Below are 22,140 nucleotides of genomic sequence, written 5' to 3'. Positions count from 1 at the left end.
GAGGAATAGGCAGTGTCTTGAAAGGAGGGTATAAGACGAACACCAATAAAAGCAAAAGGATCCTGAGGGATTAGAGTAGTAAATAAGACATCAAAAGTGCTACATGACATTAGCTATTTGACTTGCATAATAACTGATGATGGTCGAAGTATAGAATATTATGTGTGAATTGGTTATACAAGAAAAGTTTTTAAGAAAATGCTGAATTCGTTAATATAGAATGAAAATTCAAATATCAGGTAGTCTTTACTGAAGGTATTTGCACGGAGTGTAGCCTTGTATGGAAATGAAACGTGAAGGATAAACATTAAGATATGACGAGAATAAAAGCTTTTGAAATTTTGTGCTAAGGTTAGGTGGGTAGATAGGGTAAATAATGAGGAACGGAATCTGCGAAAAACTAAACTTATGGCACAACTTGACTAAAAAGGACGTTGGTCCATATGACACATTCTGAAATTTACTACTGGCGGAAAGTGTGGAGGATCAAAACTGCAGTGGGAGACCAAGACACGAGAACAGTATGCAGGTTCAAATGAGTGTGGTTTGGAGTAGAAATTTTGATATGAAGAGCTTTGTACAGGACAGAGTAGCATGAAGAGCTGCATCTAACCCGTATCCGCATTTAAGATTACGGCAACAACAACAATCATCTACTTTTAGATATGAGCGAGCGCTAGTGTGAGAAAAAGTCCGTTCAAAATAATACTGCAGTAGTTTCACAATAGTTATTTGCTTGGTATGAAACGATATCCTCAGTCATCCGTTCTTAACACAATTGACCGCTTATGTAGTCTTTTTGGTTTAATATTCGTGACAGGCCAGGAAAAAGAAAGGCAAAAACACCGGTATTTGCTGTTACTGTACTTCTTAGAGGAAAGTGAATTGGGTTTTTTAAAGTCGAACCTCTCGATCTAATCACCAGTGCGCCTACCAGAATGATGGCTACCGTAATTGCCACATACCAACAATAGCTAAGGTCTCCAGACTCCTAATCACATTACATTGACTAAATGGACACGAGAAGTCAGTTTCATTGTAGGACTTCACTAAAAACTGAAATCCGAGAAATACTTCCTATGCGTCAACGCCACAGAAACAAAAAATATGAAATTGCTAAATAACGATATTCACAAACAATCATTTGTCTACTCTGGGTTAATCATTTACTACCCAGTCGGCCTTGGTAGTATAGTGGTAAATTGCGCTTCGAAGCGTAAAGGTCTCTGGAGCAAATCCCGGTTGGACCACCGAATGTTTCATTTGCCGTTATCTAGCCTTCACATCTCATTTATATGAAAAATCGCCAGGAACGACAGGTGCTTCGGATTTCACTTTCAACTACCTTTACCCAGGTATGGCTATTAAGGTAAATTATAGACGGAGTTGTTGCCGAAACGGCGTCCAGTTCAAAGATCAGGCTGCTGCCTCTGACAGAATTAGTATAATCATTTACTGCACAGGATCATCTGCGGAAAGATGATGTTGTTTTGAAGAAAATGTGCTTAGTTCACTAATGACGCGCGGAGGAAAATACTAAAATATTATTGTTAGGAATTGGTATTGAGTGTGTTGTATGATATTCATACCAACAATAAAGTTTTATCGTAATGATCTTGCTCATGTGATGTTTTGACATAGCTGTGATTGCGTGGTAAAGGTTCCCTTTTTTTACATTACATTTCATTTGATAATTTACGTTTTCTATAAAAATAGTCTATTTCCTCAAAGAAAAAGTATTTCAAGGTAACAATAAAGGTCCACAAGATTACATCGCTATAGCATTTCGGAACAAATACGCATCTCACATTAACAACTAACAACTTGTTTTAGCTACGATGGACAGGAAGCAAATCAGAATGCAGAAGCAGGGCAAATTTCATGTACATTTCAGATTATTAGCTCAGACGTCTGGTCGTCGCCTATAAAAGACTTCAGCCACCATCACCTTTAACAGAATCACACTCAATAGTAATAAACGCTTGACGTCGTGAGAGCAAATACTAAACCCTATCGAGCAATAAATGGAACGTAATTCAAAGTTTGATGACATGGATATGTTTTTGCTGTGGTATTACGTTCAGATCTCTAGAGACTCTAACGATTTGTGACTCTCGTTTCCACGTCTTTGTAGGCAATCCGATCTTTGCAATATTAACGCGCTAGGACTTTATTTTCTTTGACGGTGATTGGAGCGGTTCTGTAACCCCTGTATAGCGCAGCAAAGTAAAACCACTTCTTATTTTCTTTGATACGTACAAACAGTCACTTTGAATAAATTAGTCAGTTAAGGGGCGACTTCAGAAAAAAATTGTATCCACGTCTCCATCTTACTTTGTTTTAACATTATTAATCTTCAAAAATGAACATTGCATCAAAATAGTATTAGGAGCTATGAAGTCAGTAAGTAACTCGTGTTCTGTCGTCAGCAGAATTAAGTTACAATAATTAACATTATGTAGTATAATTACTTTATATTTTCTCCAGGCTTCAGCGAAAGACAACCATCACAATCGCGAGTGACTAGTTAAGTCTAAATTGTTCAGTACGCCTTATTTGTTCACACACTCTATGGTACTCGCCACTCATTTCGGGGCTAGGATTTCACAAAAACTATGTGTTAATGTTTCTTACAATTCACAAGCAATAAGAAGGAAGAAAAAGGGTACAATTATTGCAAAATCTAATATTATCGTTACTATCGCTTGAACTCACAATCAATTAGAAACACATCGTTAAAGGAGGCGCACATACATTCAATATTAATTATCTCTAAGCAGTTTTCAATTTCTATGTCTCACGAACCATGTGGACATTGACAAACAAGTCGCGTGATATTAGAAAGTGAACCTACAACAGACATAAATGGAAAACTATTTACGCAAAACAGTATAGATCACAGTAAACTTACTGAGTAAAATTCCAACAGAGAACTTCTAATTTCGAAATATTTTATTTTTGTCGTTGTTTGAATACAAAGGAACGTAAACATTTCACTGATACACGCCATTCTCTATTCTGTGTTCCAAAAAACTTATTTTCGTATCACATAGATTTCGAAAAGTTTGTCCATTTTCCAGTACAGAAGGCTAATAAAGTGAAAGCTAACTCAATAAATTTTCTTTGGGTGGATACTAAGGCCGTACAATATTTATAGGACGACCATATTCCCTCCTTCGACTCTAATTATTTTTAATTTTTCACGTCTTGGTAATTTAGCTTCTAAAGCATTTTCAAGCGTTAGCTGCTATGAACATACTGTAACGCTAAAGCTCAGTATAGCCAAAATAATAGTTTTGGAAACATAGACAGCAGAAGGATCACGTCTCAAGTACATGCAGTTTACTCAGCTAATGGAACAATATTACACCGACAGGAGCATAATAATACTCTCATTAATAGTAATAAAGCGATTGGGAACTACCTGCACAATAGACCACATCCAGCAGAATGCATACATGAAGTATCACAACTGCGGACGACTTGCGATTGTTCTTGACAATATTTATAATGTTCTCTGCAATATTTGTTTGGCAAACTATTTTTGTAAGCTCCCCGCGCTCGTCTTGCCACTTCAGTTGTTTCTTTTTCGTTTCCTACAACAGCGAATGTGTAAATTCAAAAACAAGAGCGTTTCTAGGAGCTGAAAGTAGAAATTTATAGTTGGTTTTCATACGAACACAGTAATCTCGAATAGTTATCAATATGCGAACAGGTGAAGGAAAGATAATGGGACCTTTGCTTCTATAGCGCGAAGTCCAGAAAAGGTAACAGAAGGAAAGGGAAAGTCACAAATGGAATTAACCTTTGTGTGACTTTTTCTGTCCGTGATAGACGTTGCTGAGCAATGATATTGGAAAATAAACAAGGAAAAAAGGAGTGTTTGCTTTTGATTGTATAGTTTCACTAATGTGGTGTTCTATAACCTCATAAAGTAAACACGAGACTGGCGCAGCTTGACGAAGTACGAGTAGATGTGGTTCACGAAATAGCCAGTCTAGAAAAGAGAGTTGATTAAAACCAAAATATGAAAAAAGGAAAGTGAATACTGTCTGATGATTGGATTATTACAAACGGTTCTCAAAACGTAAGAACGATTACGTGTTAGTGGAACAACTTGTATGAGGTTTCTGACAACAAGTGTGGTAGGCCTACATTGCTAAATTATTAGTATAGCTGCACTGTAAGTCATGCTTTAAGAGTAAAGTGATATGTTACGTGTTAGAGGCTACAGTATATCTTGTTTACAGAAGACGACAATGATGCTGCATCTAGTGGAAGCCAAGATTGGTATCCTAAAGCAGCTTCACTTCATTGCAAGACAAATGTCATAATGCAGGTTGAACTGTGCGTCTCTGGTAGATTTCGGCACCACATTTAACTTTTTTTCCGAACGGTTATTTCGAAATTTATTGCTGTGACCCTTTTGCAAAGATTTATAGAAAATCGTTTAAAACTCATACATTTGTAACGTATTGGTATACACAGGACTTCGATTGTTAATCGCATAGCAAAACACACCCAAGTAAGAAGGACAGCAATATCCTAAGAAAGGTGATGTCCTGCCAGAAAGGTCACAGTACTGGAAATTATATCTGAGGGTCCCCAAGGAAACGTTATGGCCTCCCGCTGTTTTTAATCCGTATAAACGCTTTAGAAAACAATCTGAACAGCCCTCTCAGATAGTTTGCTGATGATTTCGTCTTTTTGCGCCGGGTAAAGCCATCAGATTATCCTGTACAATAACACATGTGCGGTCCTCTACATACGTACTAAAATATTCGTTTTTAATACTGGTTACATCACAGAAAACACAAATTTAGGGGGTTATCAATTCAGTTAAATATCTAGGGATTACAGTTGCGGACAGCTTACATTGTAATTATCACACAAAGATATTGAGGGAAACATGAACCAAAGTCTGAATTTTATCAGCAAACTACTTGCACAACTCTTATGCGTTCTCTTGTGAAGTAATGATGCGCAGTGTGACATCCTTAGCATATAAGCTTGAAAAAATACATCGAAAAAGTTCAAAGAAGAGCAACTAGTTGCGCATTATAGCGCAATTGGACACAACGAACCACGTATGATAAGAGAGTTGGAGTCGTGCTTCGGTAGCTCAGATGGTAGAGCACTTGCCCGCGAAAGGCAATGGTCCCGAGTTCGAGTCTCGGTCGGGCACACAGTTTTAATCTGCCAGGAAGTTTCATATCAGCGCACACTCCGCCGCAGAGTGAAAATCTCATTCTGGATTGGCTATTGTCGTTACAGCGAAATCTTTTAACGAAACTTCAGTCACCATCTTTCTCCTCCCAATGGCGAAATATTTTGTTGATAATCTACATAGGAAAAAATTGTAACCGTGATAAAATAAAGCAAATCTAGCACGGTAAGATTAAGGTGATCATTTTTCCATCATGCCCTTCCCGAGTGGAACAGTGGAGAAACAGCCTGACCTGGGTTCTACGCACAATTTACCAAACACTTAAGTGTGAATTGCAGAGAAGTAATGTAGACGTAGATGATCATACGATGGGTCGCGTGTACTTACCTATGGGTACCTTCTGAGCAGCGCAGCTGCTTGGCACGGAGAGCAAGAGTCCGGCGGCGAGGACCAACAGCGGCGGCAGTCTGCCCGCGGAAACCGCGGCCCCTGGAGTGGCGGCTACCCGCGACGCCGTCGCCGCCGACACCGACGCCGTCACCTGCCGTCGCGTCATCCCCTGCGGCCCGGGCGCCGCGACGCCTGCTCCAGCACTGCCGGCCGCGCGGATGCTGCGCGGCGGACCGGGGGAAGCCGCCGACGAGCGCCGAGCGTGGCCGAAAGCAGCCGAGCGTGGCGTGGTGTGCCGCGGCTCATCCCCACGCCCGCTGTGGTGGACTGCTCAGGCAGGCGAAGCCGCGACGCCAGGAGATCCGGTGCGGCGTAGCGAATTTGTTGGTGTTACCATTCCTCTTCGATATGTCAATAGAGATATGGAAAATTACAGCACTACAGATGCAAAACAAAATAAAGGGCTGTAGGTAGAGAGGTACTAAATGAATCGCGTTTGGCTATCAAAAACGACAATGTGCGAATCATTCAAACACTGAAGTAGCAGAGTACTGTAGACAGATCGTTTACAAAACCCAAAGAAATTTTGGTAAAATTTAATGGCACCAAAATTACTGCCCATACACTCATGCATGTTACAGGTGTTGAAACCGGGTGTTCAAAACAAAAGCTGAAACCCATTTTCAAACATTGCTGCCGCAAGGGGTAGCCGTGCAGTCTGAGAGGCGCCCTGTCACGGTTCGCGCGGCTGCCCCTCCCCCCCCCCCTCCCCCCCCGTCGGAGGTTCGAGTCCTCCCTCGGGCATGGGTGTGTGTGTTGTCCTTAGTGTAAGTCAGTTTAAGTTAGTATGTAAGCCTAGGGACCGATAACCTTAGTAGTTTGGTCCCATAGTACCTTACCACAAATTTCCAAAAAAATTTCTAATATCGCTATATAAAGGGACGTCCAGGAGTATTGTCCGAGATTAATTCTTTCTCCACTGAAAAGATGAATGAAATCACTAAAATTGAACAAACCTCTGCAGCCTAAATGAGTCCCTATCAGGAGTCTATGCAGAATATGCTGCTGAGATACCCTCTCTTATAACAATGATATACCTACGATCTGACCTAACTTCTCTTTTAACACAACAAGCCGTACGTCCCTCGAGCAAATAGATCGTGCATAGTAGGAAGAAATTGCACGTCACACCCGTCTACTATGTACGGAGCAGAAGTAACCCAAAAACATAATGTCCAACATCCATAACATCCATCTATTATAGAATCTTATATTTTGATCTCAAACATAATGACTACCTCACGCCAGCCAGCAGACATTCCGAAAAAAATCGGTCCTGCGAAACGTAACTCAGGCTATTTTCAAACGACATCTTGAAAGCTATAGATCAGGGTTGTCATATAGATGATAAATTTCTTGACTGTACTAAAGTGTTTTATTCAGTACCACACCTACGATTACTATCTAGCGCACTATCGCAAGGGGTATCATATGAAACTTGTGACTGGACTGATGATATCTCCTTAGCATGGAAAGTCATCAACGGCTTTAGAAGGGTGTTGCGAATTTTTTCATTCGTTTTGTGTATTGATGACCTTGCAAACTATATTAATAGTAACTACAGACTTTCCGCGAATGATACATTTATGTGTAACAAAGTCCCCTCTGAAAAAAGAGGCTGTACAAATATATCTGTCATCTGTAATAAAATGGAACACCTACAGCCGTCCTTACGATGTTATGTATTATATGGCTGCCAGTTTCGGTGTTTCAGTACACCATCATCAGGTCTTAACTGACGCTGATGGGGTTAACTCCAATCGTATATTCGATTTCAACAGTGGTCAACATCTAAGAATTGGTTTTCGCGACTGCCAGTAACAACGATGTTCTGTTGTGTTGATGGTTTCAGAGACAACATCTTTACAGATAGCCTGCGACAACCAATTAATAGGTGTTAGCCACTGATGGAATCGAGTAGGCGATTGAAGTGAAACTTCGGTTCATTGGAGGATAGTGAGAAACATTGTCAGTCTACGAAAAACACTGCATACAAGAAACTCCGGCGACTCATGCTAAAACACTGAACATGTGTGTGTCATCCACACGAAACAGGACTAACAGGGAACATTGAATGTATTCAACAAGGTCAGCACAAATGATAATTGGTTTGTTTGACCCACCGGAGAGTACCAAAGAGATCCTGAAATCTAAACTGTCATACACTTGAAGACAGACGTAAACTGTCCCTTGAGAAACTGCTTGAAAAGTTTCCAGCGTTAAGTAACCATTCTATGCAAATGGAATGGGAAGAAGCCCTCGTAACTCATACAATGGGAACTACCATCTGCCATAGTCTTCACTGTGACTTTCAAAGCCACAACTGAAGTTTATACATTGCAATTTTCAGGTCTAATAGCCTCCTTGCTAACCGTGACAATATCAGGTTCATGTAAATACGAGAAATAATAAATTTGAAGATTAGTTTAGGTTGATGCGAGCTTCCAAAAGCATTCTCACATGGTGTAAAATAGATATCAGCATCTCTCTACCATGATCGCAAGTATCCTACAGAATTGAACACTTGGATACAAATAATCTAAGACAGTTCAAACATACTTATCTCAATACTTTTCCTGTTGTTTTCTAGGTGATGATTGTTTCCTGCATTTTTTCCAACGTTCTTTGGTGTTAAACAACCATTGATAAATACATCACGGTTTTCGCTGCAGCCATCTATATTTTCAGCTATCGATTTCGTCCATCGTGTAGCTTACCTCGACTAGTTAAAAATGAATTTTCGAATTAAACTAATATCTAAATACTGCCGCCGTTGGATAAGCAGCTACAGCACCAAGTCGTATACTCCTAGCTCACTCATTTGTTACATAGTTTAATTCTTAATTTCTTTGCGTGTTTTTCGTACTTGCATTGTTTAATTCATAAATTTCGGGCGTATTATAGTATTTGAGAGTTGTAGCATCGCGTTTTAGTACCTGAATAGTGTAAATTCGCGTAGTCGTTTGTCTACTGTTTTTGTTTTGAACGGCCAGTGTCGGTTGGTCACAGCCAGTGTGCTCCCTGCCGCCGTTGGATAAGCAGCTGCAGCACCAAGTCGTATACTCCTAGCTCACTCATTTGTTACATAGTTTAATTCTTAATTTCTTTGCGTGTTTTTGGTACTTGCATTGTTTAATTCATAAATTTCGGGCGTATTATAGTATTTGAGAGTTGTAGCATCGCGTTTTAGTACCTGAATAGTGTAAATTCGCGTAGTCGTTTGTCTACTGTTTTTGTTTTGAACAGCCAGTGTCGGTTGGTCACAGTCAGTGTGCTCCCTGCCGCCGTTGGATAAGCAGCTGCAGCACCAAGTCGTATACTCCTAGCTCACTCATTGGTTACATAGTTTAATTCTTAATTTCTTTGCGTGTTTTTGGTACTTGCATTGTTTAATTCATAAATTTCGGGCGTATTATAGTATTTGAGAGTTGTAGCATCGCGTTTTAGTACCTGAATAGTGTAAATTCGCGTAGTCGTTTGTCTACTGTTTTTGTTTTGAACGGCCAGTGTCGGTTGGTCAGTCAGTGTGCTCCCTGCCGCCGTTGGATAAGCAGCTGAGCAGCAAGTCGTATACTCCTAGCTCACTCGTTTGTTACATAGTTTAATTCTTAATTTCTTTGCGTGTTTTTGGTACTTGCATTGTTTAATTCATAAATTTCGGGCGTATTATAGTATTTGAGAGTGTAGCATCGCGTTTTAGTACCTGAATAGCGTAATTTCGCTTAGTCTCCTTCCGCCGCCGAGCAGTGTCAGCAGTGCGCAAGTAGCAGCATTACTGCATTTACTAGGCAATCTTGTATTTTAATAACCGTTTAAATTTTGTCGATTTGTTTGCGCTCTCTGTAGATTAGTTCAGACGTTCTTTGCAAAACAGTTTTTAGCATGGATAGGGACTGCAACTGCTGTGTTCGGATGCAGGCTGAGTTGGCATCCCTTCGCTCCCAGCTTCAGGCAGTGTTGGCTTCGGTCACACAGCTTGAGGCTGTTGCCAATGGGCATCACTGTGGGGGTCCGGATGGGGGTTTGTCGGGGACGGCCAGCTCGTCCCACGCATCCCCTGATCGGACTACGACTGTGGTTGCCCGGGATACTGCCCGCATTGAGGCTGATCCCTCACCTGTGGTAGAGTGGGAAGTCGTCTCAAGGTGTGGCAGGGGGCGAAAGACATTCCGGAGGGCTGAACGGAAGGCCTCTCCAGTTTGTCTGACGAACCGGTTTCAGGCTCTGTCTCAGGCTGATACTGATCTTCGGCCTGACATGGCTGCTTGTCCTGTTCCAGAGGTTGCCCCTCAGTCTGCAAGATCCGGGCAGTTGCAGAGGGTGGGCTTACTGGTAGTTGGGAGCTCCAACGTCAGGCGCGTAATGGGGCCCCTTAGGGAAATGGCAGCAAGAGAGGGGAAGAAAACCAATGTGCACTCCGTGTGCATACCGGGGGGAGTCATTCCAGATGTGGAAAGGGTCCTTCCGGATGCCATGAAGGGTACAAGGTGCACCCATCTGCAGGTGGTCGCTCATGTCGGCACCAATGATGTGTGTCGCTATGGATCGGAGGAAATCCTCTCTGGCTTCCAGCGGCTATCTGATTTGGTGAAGACTGCCAGTCTCGCTAGCGGGATGAAACCAGAGCTCACCATCTGCATCATCGTCGACAGGACTGACTGCGGACCTTTGGTACAGAGCCGAGTGGAGGGTCTGAATCAGAGGCTGAGACGGTTCTGCGACCGTGTGGGCTGCAGATGCCTCGACTTGCGCCATAGGGTGGTGGGGTTTCGGGTTCCGCTGGATAGGTCAGGAGTCCACTACACGCAACAAGCGGCTACACGGGTAGCAGCGGTTGTGTGGCGTGGGCTGGGCGGTTTTTTAGGTTAGATGGCCTTGGGCAAGTACAGAAAGGGCAACAGCCTCAACGGGTGCGGGGCAAAGTCAGGACATGCGGGGACCAAGCAGCAATCGGTATTGTAATTGTCAACTGTCGAAGCTGCGTTGGTAAAGTACCGGAACTTCAAGCGCTGATAGAAAGCACCGAAGCTGAAATCGTTATAGGTACAGAAAGCTGGCTTAATCCAGAGATAAAATCTGCCGAAATTTTTACAAAGGTACAGACCGTGTTTAGAAAGGATAGATTGCATGCAACCGGTGGCGGAGTGTTCGTCGCTGTTAGTAGTAGTTTATCCTGTAGTGAAGTAGAAGTGGATAGTTCCTGTGAATTATTATGGGTGGAGGTTACACTAAACAACCGAACTAGGTTAATAATTGGCTCCTTTTACCGACCTCCCGACTCAGCAGCATTAGTGGCAGAACAACTGAGAGAAAATTTGGAATACATTTCACATAAATTTTCTCAGCATGTTATAGTCTTAGGTGGAGATTTCAATTTACCAGATATAGACTGGGACACTCAGATATTTAGGACAGGTGGTAGGGACAGAGCATCGAGTGACATTATACTGAGTGCACTATCCGAAAATTACCTCGAGCAATTAAACAGAGAACCGACTCGTGGAGATAACATCTTGGACCTACTGATAACAAACAGACCCGAACTTTTCGACTCTGTATGTACAGAACAAGGAATCAGTGATCATAAGGCCGTTGCAGCATCCCTGAATATGGAAGTTAGTAGGAATATAAAAAAAGGGAGGAAGGTTTATCTGTTTAGCAAGAGTAATAGAAGGCAGATTTCAGACTACCTAACAGATCAAAACGAAAATTTCTGTTCAGACACAGACAATGTTGAGTGTTTATGGAAAAAGTTCAAGGCAATCGTAAAATGCGTTTTAGACAGGTACGTGCCGAGTAAAACTGTGAGGGACGGGAAAAACCCACCGTGGTACAACAGCAAAGTTAGGAAACTACTGCGAAAGCAAAGAGAGCTTCACTCTAAGTTTAAACGCAGCCAAAACCTCTCAGACAAACAGAAGCTAAACGATGTCAAAGTTAGCGTAAGGAGGGCTATGCGTGAAGCGTTCATTGAATTCGAAAGTAAAATTCTATGTACCGACTTGACAGAAAATCCTAGGAAGTTCTGGTCTTACGTTAAATCAGTAAGTGGCTCGAAACAGCATATCCAGACACTACGGGATGATGATGGCATTGAAACAGAGGATGACACGCGTAAAGCTGAAATACTAAACACCTTTTTCCAAAGCTGTTTCACAGAGGAAGACCGCACTGCAGTTCCTTCTCTAAATCCTCGCACAAACGAAAAAATGGCTGACATCGAAATAAGTGTCCAAGGAATAGAAAAGCAGCTGGAATCAATAGAGGGAAGTCCACTGGACCTGACGGGATACCAATTCGATTCTACACAGAGTACGCGAAAGAACTTGCCCCCCTTCTAACAGCCGTGTACCGCAAGTCTCTAGAGGAACGGAGGGTTCCAAATGATTGGAAAAGAGCACAAATAGTCCCAGTCTTCAAGAAGGGTCGTCGATCAGATGCGCAAAACTATAGACCTATATCTCTGACGTCGATCTGTTGTAGAATTTTAGAACATGTTTTTTGCTCGCGTATCATGTTATTTCTGGAAACCCAGAATCTACTATGTAGGAATCAACATGGATTCCGGAAACAGCGATCGTGTGAGACCCAACTCGCTTTATTTGTTCATGAGACCCAGAAAATATTAGATACAGGCTCCCAGGTAGATGCTATTTTTCTTGACTTCCGGAAGGCGTTCGATACAGTTCCGCACTGTCGCCTGATAAACAAAGTAAGAGCCTACGGAATATCAGACCAGCTGTGTGGCTGGATTGAAGAGTTTTTAGCAAACAGAACACAGCATGTTGTTATCAATGGAGAGACGTCTACAGACGTTAAAGTAACCTCTGGCGTGCCACAGGGGAGTGTTATGGGACCATTGCTTTTCACAATATATATAAATGACCTAGTAGATAGTGTCGGAAGTTCCATGCGGCTTTTCGCGGATGATGCTGTAGTATACAGAGAAGTTTCAGCATTAGAAAATTGTAGCGAAATGCAGGAAGATCTGCAGCGGATAGGCACTTGGTGCAGGGAGTGGCAACTGACCCTTAACATAGACAAATGTAATGTATTGCGAGTACATAGAAAGAAGGATCCTTTATTGTATGATTATATGATAGCGGAACAAACACTGGTAGCAGTTACTTCTGTAAAATATCTGGGAGTATGCGTGCGGAACGATTTGAAGTGGAATGATCATATAAAATTAATTGTTGGTAAGGCGGGTACCAGGTTGAGATTCATTGGGAGAGTGCTTAGAAAGTGTAGTCCATCAACAAAGGAGGTGGCTTACAAAACACTCGTTCGACCTATACTTGAGTATTGCTCATCAGTGTGGGATCCGTGCCAGATCGGTTTGACGGAGGAGATAGAGAAGATCCAAAGAAGAGCGGCGCGTTTCGTCACAGGGTTATTTGGTAACCGTGATAGCGTTATGGAGATGTTTAATAAACTCAAGTGGCAGACTCTGCAAGAGAGGCGCTCTGCATCGCGGTGTAGCTTGCTCGCCAGGTTTCGAGAGGGTGCGTTTCGGGATGAGGTATCGAATATATTGCTTCCCCCTACTTATACCTCCCGAGGAGATCACGAATGTAAAATTAGAGAGATTAGAGCGCGCACGGAGGCTTTCAGACAGTCGTTCTTCCCGCGAACCATACGCGACTGGAACAGGAAAGGGAGGTAATGACAGTGGCACGTAAAGTGCCTTCCGCCACACACCGTTGGGTGGCTTGCGGAGTATCAATGTAGATGTAGATGTAGATGTAGAATATTAAACAAATACTGGTATGCAAAAAGAAAATTTTCCTACCAACAGGATTAAGAGCCATCCAAATTTGCAGAAGATTTTATTGCATCAGAAAATTATTTATAAAAAGCTGTGGTAGATGTAATACGAACACATTATTCGCACGCTAATTGTCATTAAAATATACCCAATAATTCGTTATTTTGCCATAAATCAATAATATATCTTTGAATAAATGACGTTGTCGAAATAAGATACGTATGTGGTGTCACAGAATTCACAAACTGCAGCCATACGACCACAGTCTAAATGAAAATTTATCATAAATTGCATCTTTTTGCGTCAAAAGAAATATTATTTAGTACCTAGTGCATTACACATGGTACACCACTGGATTTGGAGAGGTCTTTAAAATTTTAATAAAATCCTCTTGTTCGTTTCTCCTCTTCATTTCGAAACTAAAAATAGTTTTAAACCTGACATTTTTACAGTCTTGCTAAGGTCCTGTTTAGGGCTACTGAACTGCTGGTTTCTGCAGATGGTCTTCCCTATATAATAAAATTTATTGTTTTTAATGCACCTACGTCACTTTCCATAAGGTCCTGCGACAACTCATAGTGAAGATGCTAGTGAAGAGTGTTTATAAAGAAGAGACCGATTAGACCTCTCCAGATGACTTCCATTTAGTCTCTGTTTGTCAGTTGCTATGTTTTATCATAACTGAACTCCATTATATTGCAGCTTGTCTCATACACTTCTAGTTATTTCCTTCTATCCTCAAGAGGCCCTATTCTGTTAATTTTCTCCGCCCCTCTCCTTATCTTCTCGTGTTACACAACTACTTGGAGAAAGTGAAACATGAGGAGTGAGGGATCTGATCACAATGAAATTTATTCCACCGACTAACGACATGCTACTACAATGAATTCGGTCCTCCGAAGTTGTTTCAGCGCGAAAGATCGTGTAACACTGCACCTCCTTTCAATCGTCGTAGGAGCGTCGAAATAGCAGATACTGAGATAACCGGTTGCGGAACTGAAAAGCAGCTACAATCGCTTAGTAGTGACAAGGCGTCAGGACCAGATGAGATACCTATAAGACTCTGTAAAGATTATGCGAAAGAACTTTCTCCCCTTCTACCAGTAATTTATCTTAGATCACTTGAGCAACGATAGGTACCTAACGACTGGAAAAAAGCGCAGGTCATTCCCGTTTTTAAGAAAGGCCGTAAGACAGATTCACACAATTATAGACCTGTTTCGTTGACGTCAATCTGTTGTAGGATTATGGAACATGTTTTATGCTCAAAAGTTATGACGTTTTTGCAAAATGAACATCTCCTCTATAAAAATCAACACGGATTCCGCAAACAGAGATCCTGCGAAACTCAGCTCGCTCTGTTCCTCCACGAGATCCACAGCGCAGTGGACAACGGCGCTCAGGTTGATGCCGTGTTCCTTGATTTCAGTAAGGCGTTTGGCACTGTCCTGCATTGCCGTTTAATGAAAACAATACGAGCTTACGGAGTCTCTGAGCAGACCTGCAATTGGTTTCAGGACTTTCTTGCAGACAGAACTCAACATCCCGCTCTTAACGGAACTAAATCGGCAGATGTAAAGGTAATACCTGGAGTACCACAGGGAAGTGTGATGGGACCGTTGCTGTTTACAATGTATATAAATGATCTAGTAGAAAGCGTCGGATGCTCTTTAAGGCCATTCGCAGATGATGCAGTTGTTTACACCAAAGTAGCAACGCCAGAAGATAGTAAGAATTTGCAGAACGACCTGCAGAGAATTGACATATGGTGCAGGCTCTGCCAGTTGACTCTGAACGTAAATAAATGTAACATACTGCGCAAACTTAGGAAAAGAAATCCACTACTGTACAGCTACACTATTGATGACAAACAGCTGGAGACAGAGTCTGCTGTAAAATATCTAGGGGTAACTATGCAGAGTGGCCTTAAGTGGAATGACCACATAAAACAGATAGTGGGAAAAACATACACCAGACTCAGATTCATCAGAAGATTCATAAGGAAATGTAACTCATCCACGATAGAAGTGGCTTATAATGCGCTTGTTATCCCTATTCTTGAGTATTGTTCAGCTGTCTGGGATTCCTATAAGGTAGGACTGATAGAGGGGATAGAGAAGATCCAACGAAGAGTGGTGCGTTCCGTCACGGGATCGTTTAGCTGCCGAGAGAGCGTTACGGAGATGCTAAACAAACTCCACTGGCAGACGTTACAAGAGAGGCGCTGTGCATCACGGAGAGATTTACTGCTGATATTTCGGGACAGCCTTTTTCAGGAGGAGTCGGACAACATATTACTTCCCCCCCCCCCCCCCCCCGCACATACATGTCACATATTGACCACGAGGAGACATTAGAGCCAATACAGAGCCTCACTGACAATCATTCTTCCCACCCACTATTCGCGAGTGGAAGAGGGTTGGAGTGATCAAATGGTGGTACCGAAAATACCCTCCGCCACACACCGTTAGGTGGCTTGCGGAGTATGATGTAGATGTCGATGAAATGATTAGATGTATAGATCCGTCAAGGAACTGTGACTGGAAATTCAGTACAGCTTGGCGCCACCACGTGCTGCAGTCTGAGCCGCTAGATTGGTTCAAATAGCTCTGAGCACTATGGGACTTAACTTCTGAGGTCATCAGTCCCCTGGAACTTACAACTACTTGAACCTAACTAACCTAAGGACATCACACACATCCATGCCCAAGGCAGACTGAAACGCCTAGAACCGCTCGGCCACTCCGGCCGGCGAGCCGCTACTCTTAACATGAAATCACCTAGCTCCCGAATGTGCTGCTAGAGAATACTTATCCACGCGGTTTGTAGACACGCCCACAAAGTATCAACTATGGCTTCAGGAGGACCTGAACGAACAAGCTGCTGAGCGACTATATACCAGACATGTTCTATGGCCGACATTTCCTCGCCATATTCGGCCAGGCGATGTCCTACCGAAATATGGCATGTGGCACGGCCTGCAGGAGGAGCAGTGCCTCGAACTGTATAACCTCCCTGATGTAGCTGTACAGACCGATCTGAAGATGTAGGTTGGGAGGTCGCGTGTAACAGGCAATGTCGCCCCAAACCATCACACTTGGCGTTTGTCCTCTACGCCGCCCAACAATACAGTCTGCCCGATTGAGTTCACCACTGCGGCGTTCGACGGGTATACGGCCGTCCCTTTACGACAAACTGAATTGGTATTCGTCCGGAACTCTAAGGCCCATAGTAGTCTGCGAAGTTGACGGGTTCTCGTCGATGGAAGCCGACGTGCATGCCACCAGTCCAGCCAGTAGAAGAGGTGTCGAACATCGACGCAGACGTGCCCGCATGCGTTGCAGTGCTCCAACGTTGCGCCAACACTGTGGACGAAGTTGTTCTGTCCATTACTGCCAAGTGGTTAAGACAGCGGTTATCTCCCGCACATTGGTTCGTCCAGTTCCGCGTCGGCGATGTTTACGGTCCTCCTCTCTCCAGCAGTTCCACATACGCCTCACTGTTGATGCAGCGTGTCCTGTATCAGCCGCATTGTCATGGAGCGACAGCTCTGTCTCCCTGAGAACAATTATTCCGTCTCGTTCGAAGGCTCTCACATATCGATATTCCACTCCGTGGCGGTGACGAGGCATAGTGGCACTTGCTTCCAAATTTCTACTTCTTATGAAGGCTCCACACCGACTGAGATTTGCGTGGCACTGACCTGTCCATTCACACAAAAGTGAGTGTTGTTGGGCCTAGGTGCACACTATCTCCCTGCTATTTAAATATCTTATTATGCCTCCGCTTCTCTAGGCGTCGTCTTATCGTGGTGTGTTGTAAGTTATTACTTCTGGTTGTTTCACTTTTTACAAACAGTAGTGAATAACCCACCTATTCCTATTTTAGCGTCTCGGTTAGCGTATCGTTTAGTTTCGTAAGTTCCTATTTTTGAATATGTTCCTTCGATTTGTATCTAACATATTGTGTTGCAGTGTCCTCTACGTAGTATCATTTTCCTGTTTATACGTGTGAGAACAGGTCTGAGGGGCACATGTGAGAGTAGTGCTTAAGCGTTTAGCGGAGTCTACAGGCACCAACGGCTTCCAGTGATAGAACCGTTTTACGTGTGGTGGTCGTACCGGTGATGGAAGAAATGCAATTGAGAAATACGATACGCAGCACCCGTTCGTCATGCTAGGACCGCTGCAAAATTCACATTTTCCTCGTGTCACGGCCTGTTACAATCGCTTCTGGCAGGAAGGAGTAAAACGTATCCCCTGGTAAAACTAACTGGCAGTTATGGGATATCGCCGAATGTATCATTTTCTTAAATGAAGAGAAGTCAAAAAAAGGGTTATAGCCATCTAGACCAAACTGGGCTAATGTTTTTTAAGGAACACGCCGCCATTTGACTGTTTTATAGTTCGTTTAAATACAACCCAGCCTTCGGCCATTTATGCTATTTAACATATATTGCTGGACACTTAACATGTTATCGAGCACAATCAAATACTTAAATTAACTTAAATAAACAATGTTGTTGTTGTTGTTGTTGTTGTTGTTGTTGTCTTCAGTCCAAAGACTGCCTGGATGCAACTCTCCATGCTGCTCTATCCTGTGCAAGGCTCTTCATCTCCGAGTAATTACTGCGATCTACACCGCTGTTAATTTGCTTACTGTATTCATCTCTTGGTCTCTCTCTCTACGATTTTAACTCCACACGTTTCCCTCCAGTACTAAAATGTTGACCCCTTGATGCCTCAGATTGTGTCCCACCAACCGACCCCTTCTTTTAGTCAGGTTGAACCACAAATTTCTCTTCTTCCCAATTTTATTCAGTATCTCCTAATTAGTTCGTGATGTATCCATCTTATCTTCAGCATTCTTCTGTAGCGCCACATTCCAAAAGCTTCTACTCTCTACTCGTCTAAAATGTTTACCATGCATGTTTCACTTCCATACATGCCTACATTCGATACACATACACTATGAGATCGAAAGTATCCGGACACCTCCAAAAACATACGTTTTTCATATGAGGTGCACTGTGCTGCCACTTACTGCCAGGTACTCCACATCAGCGACCTCAGTAGTCATTAGCCATCGTAAGAGAGCAAAAAGGGCCACTTCGCGGAACTCACGGACTTAGAACGTGGTCAGGTGATTGGGTGTCACTTCCGTCATACGTCTGTAAGTGAGATTTCCACATTCCTAAACATCTCTAGGTTCACTGTTTCCTACGTGATAGCGAAGTGGAAACGTGAAGGGACACGTACAGCACAAAAGCTTCTGTTGACTGAAGAGACCGCTGACAGTTCAAAACTGTGTGAATTACTAAGGGACCAAACTGCTCTGGTCATCGGTCCCAAGACTTACAAGCTACTTAAACTAACTTACGCTAAGGACAACACACACACCCACGCCCGAGGAAGGACTCGAACCTCCGGTGGGAGGGGCCGCGTAATTCGTGACGTGGAACCTCTAACCGGGCGGCCACTCCGCGTCGCCCGCCGACAGTTGAAGAGGGTCGTAATGTGTAATTGGCAGACATGTGCCCAGACCTTCACACTGGAGTTCCAAACTGCATCAGGATCCACTGTAAGTACTATGACAGTTAGGCGGGAGGTGAGAAAACTTGGATTTCATGTCGAGCCGCTGTTCATAGTCCACTCATCGTGCCGGTAAACGCCAAAGGACGCCTCGCTTGGTGTAAGGAGAGTAAACATTGGACGATTGAATAGTGCAAAATGTTGTGTGGTGTGTACACAATGTGGCGATCCGATGGCAGGGTGTGGGTATAGCGAATGCCTGGTGAGCGTCATCTGCTAGCGTGTGTAGTGCCAACAGTAAAATTCAGAGACGGTGGTGTTCTGGTGTGGTCATGCTTTTCGTAGAGGGGGCTTGCACCCCTTTTTGTTTTGGGTGGCACTATCACAGCTCAGGCATACATTGATGTTTTAAGCACCTTCTTGCTTCCTACTGTCGAGGAGCAATTCGGAGATGGCGATTGCATCTGTCAACACGATCGAGCACCTGTTCATAATGTACGGCCTGTGACGAAGTGTTTACGCGACAATAACATCCCAGTAACGGACTGGCCTGCACAGAGTCATGATCTGGACCCTATAGAATAGCTTTGTGATGCGTTGGATCGCAGACTTCGTACCAGGCCTCACCGACCCACATCGATACCTCTCCTCAGTGTAGCACCCCGTGAAGAAGGGGTGCAATTCCCCAACCCCAGCACCTGATTCAACGTATGCCAGCGAGAGTGGAATCTGTCATCAAGGCTAAGGGTGGGACAATACCATACTGAATTCCAGCATTACCGATTGAGGTCACCACGAACATTGCAGTCATTTTCAGCCTGGTGTCCGGATACTTTTGATCAAATTGTTTACTTTCAGAAAGGAGTTCATGACACTTAAATCTATACCCGATGTTGAAAAACTTCTCTTCTTCAGAAACGATTTTCTTGCCATTGTCAGTCTACATTTTATATCTTTCCTACTTCGACCATCATCAGTTACTTTGCTTCCCAAATAGCAAAACTCATTCACTACTTTATGTGTCTCATTTCCTAATATAATTCCATCAGCGTCACCTGATTTATTACGCCTACATTCCATTATCATCGTTTTCAATTTGTTGATGTTCGTTTTATATACTCCTTTCCAGATACTGTCCACTAAGTTCAGCGGCTCTTCCAAGTCCTTTGCTGTCTCTGACAGAATTACAATGCCATCGGTAAACCTCAAAGATTTTATTTCTTCTCACTGAATTTTAAGTCCTACTCCAAATTTTTCTTATGTATCCTTTACTGCTTGTTCCATATAAAGATCGTATAAGATCGGGGTAGGCTACAACTTCTCCCTTCTCAGCCACTGCTTCCCATTTTGTACAAACTATAAATAGCCTATCGCTCCCTGTGTTTTACCCCTGTTACCTTTAGAATTTGACGGAGAGTATTACATTCAACATTTTCAAAAGCTTTCCCTGAGTCTTCTATGAGAAGTCGTAGGGTCAGTACTGCTCGCGTATTCCTACATTGATCCAGAATCCTAACTGATCTTCCCCCAAGTCGTAAAAAATTCGTGTTATTATTTTGCAACGGTGACATTTTAAACTGATAGTTCGGTAATTTTCACACCTGTCAGCACCTGATTTCTTTGGAATTGGGATTATTACATTCTTCTTTAAGTGTGAGGGTATTTCGACTGTCTCATACATCTTGCCCACCAGATGGAAGAGTTCTGTCATGGTTGTCTCTCCCAAGACCAACAGTAGTTCTAACAGAATGTTGTCTACTCCAAAGGCCTTGTTTTGACTTAAATCGTACAGTTGTATGCCAAATTCTTCACGCAGTGCCGTATCTCCCTTCTCATTTCTCTGCGTTCTCCTCCATTACCATAATGTTGCCCTCAAGTTCATCTCTCTTGTATAGACGCTCTATATACTCCTTCTACCTTTATCCTTACACTTCTTTGCTTATGACTGGTTTTCCATCTGAGCTCTAGATATTCATACAGCTCTTTCCTCCAAAGGCCTCTTTAATTTTCTTGTGGGCAGTATCTGTCTTGCCCCTAATGACATAGGCTTCTATATCCTTACATTTGTCCTCTAGCCATTTCTACTTAGCCATTTTGCACTTCTTGTCGATCCCTATTTTTTTAGATGTTTGTACTCCGTTTCGCCTGCTTCATTTCTTGCATTTTTATTTTTTCTAGTTCCATCAATTAAATTTGGTATCTCTTGTGTTACCCAAGAATTTCTTCTAGCCCTCGCCTTTTCACCTACTTGATGATCGGTTGCCTTCACTATTTCATCTCTCAAAGCTACTCATTCTTCTCCTATTGTATTCCTTTCTCCTGTTCTTGTCAATCGCTCCCTAATGCTCTCTCTGAAACCCTCTACAACTTCTGCTTCTTTCAGTTTATCCAGGTCCCACTGCCCAAAATTCCTGACTTTTTGCAGTTTCTTCAGTTTTAATCTCCAGCTCATAACCAATAAATTGTGGTCACAGTCCACATCTTCCCCTGAAAATATCCTACAATTTACAATCTGGATCATAAATCTCTGTCTGCCATCTGAAACCTTCCGGTATCTTCTGGTCTCTTGCACGTATACAACTTTCTTTCATTATTCTTAAACTAATTATTAGCTACGATGAAATTATGCTCTGTGCAGAATTCCACCAGAAAGCTTTCTCTTTCATTCCTTTTCCCCAGCCCATATTTACCTACCACATTTCCTTCCCTTCAAACGGTTCAAATGGTTAGGTTAGTGTTTTTTAACGTCCGGTCGACAACGAGGTCATTAGAGACGGAGCGCAAGCTCGGGTTAGGGAAGGATGGGGAAGGAAATCGGCAATGCCCTTTCAAAGGAACCATCCCGGCATTTGCCTGAAACGATTTAGGGAAATCACGGAAAACCTAAATCAGGATGGCTGGAGACGGAACGGTTCAAATGGGTCTAAGCACTATGGGACTTACAACTACTTAAACCTAACTAACCTAAGGACATCACAAACATCCATGACAGAGGTAGGATTCGAGCCTGCGACCGTAGCAGCAGCGCGGTTCCGCTCTGAAGCGCCACAGCGGCCACAGCGGCCAGTCTTCTACTCTTCCTTTCCCTACTATCGAATTCCAGTCCCCAACGACTATTTACTTTAATTAACTAGCTGAATAATTTCTTTTATTTTATCATACATTTCCTCAATCTCATCTTCATCTGCGGAGCTAGTTGGCATATAAACTTGTATTACTATGGT

At 42.9% G+C, this 22,140-nt stretch overlaps 1 protein-coding gene across 1 annotated transcript in view; it reads right to left on the bottom strand.

Moving 5' to 3' along the window:
* Nucleotides 1-5,662, bottom strand: part of LOC126480895 (glutamate receptor 1-like) — a 1,132,174-nt gene extending 1,126,512 nt beyond the window's left edge. The window contains exon 1 of the mRNA XM_050104292.1: nucleotides 5,555-5,662. The gene's annotated coding sequence lies outside the window, so the exon portion shown is untranslated. The remainder of the gene's footprint in view (nucleotides 1-5,554) is intronic.
* Between the last annotated feature and the right edge of the window lie 16,478 nt (nucleotides 5,663-22,140).

The sequence above is a fragment of the Schistocerca serialis genome, chromosome 5 (genome assembly GCF_023864345.2).
Source record: "Schistocerca serialis cubense isolate TAMUIC-IGC-003099 chromosome 5, iqSchSeri2.2, whole genome shotgun sequence".
Lineage (NCBI taxonomy): Eukaryota > Metazoa > Arthropoda > Insecta > Orthoptera > Acrididae > Schistocerca > Schistocerca serialis.
Note: the sequence above shows the minus strand (reverse complement) of the source record. Positions and strands in the feature narration are given on the sequence as shown.